This window comes from Equus quagga, chromosome 1, assembly GCF_021613505.1.
Source record: "Equus quagga isolate Etosha38 chromosome 1, UCLA_HA_Equagga_1.0, whole genome shotgun sequence".
NCBI lineage: Eukaryota > Metazoa > Chordata > Mammalia > Perissodactyla > Equidae > Equus > Equus quagga.
The window spans coordinates 82,596,629-82,597,284 of record NC_060267.1 but is presented as its reverse complement, the minus strand read 5'-3'; the positions used below and the strand labels follow the sequence as shown (position 1 = coordinate 82,597,284).

General features: G+C 74.7%; 1 protein-coding gene across 1 annotated transcript in view; it reads left to right on the top strand.

The window, feature by feature from the left end:
• The first annotated feature begins 258 nt into the window (after positions 1–258).
• RAB14 (RAB14, member RAS oncogene family) overlaps positions 259–656 on the top strand; it is a 24,313-nt gene continuing 23,915 nt past the window's right edge. Inside the window, exon 1 of the mRNA XM_046667243.1 lies at positions 259–541. The gene's annotated coding sequence lies outside the window, so the exon portion shown is untranslated. The remainder of the gene's footprint in view (positions 542–656) is intronic.

The following is a 656-nucleotide window of genomic DNA, read 5'->3' as shown; positions in this document are numbered from 1 at the left end:
ACAAGCACCTAGGCTCGCTCGACGCGAGCCCGCGCAGTAACTTGCCCAGACAGCGAGGTCAAGCGACTGCGCTTGCGCATAAGCTCTGTCCTCCGCCTCTTCAGGCGTCAGGGCCGGTGGGGCGGGCCTCGACGGCAGCGCGACGAGTCCAGAGGGGCGGGCTGAGGAAGGGGCGTGGCTAGCGGGCCGGGCCCCGGCCACTCTCTTCCGGGCTCCGCCAGCTGCGCGCGCATCCTCCTCCCCCTTCTTTTGTGGTCCGGCCCATTGCGAGGGTGACAGGAAACCCTGTGCAGGGAGCGCCGCCATCTTGGACCTGCCCGAGGAAGATCCTAAGGGAGCCGCCGGAGCAGGCGCCGCCGCCGCCGCCGCCACCGCCACCGCTACTGCCGCCGGCGCGTCCGCACCTCCTCGGCCCGCCCGCTCCCTGCCGGGGCCTCGGCCGACCGCCCGGGCCCTTCTCCCGCTGCGCCCGCACTCCTCTTCCTCGTCCTGACGCCCCCCTCCCGCCCGGAAAGCTGCCCAGCCACCAGCAACCCCCCAGGTAACCGGGGCCTTCCGCAGTGTCCGTCGGGCCGAGGCCTCTGTGTCCGGCTTTCCGGGGCCGCGGGGCGGGGGGAGGACGACGGCGAGCCGGGGCCGCGGGCGGGCGGGCGGCG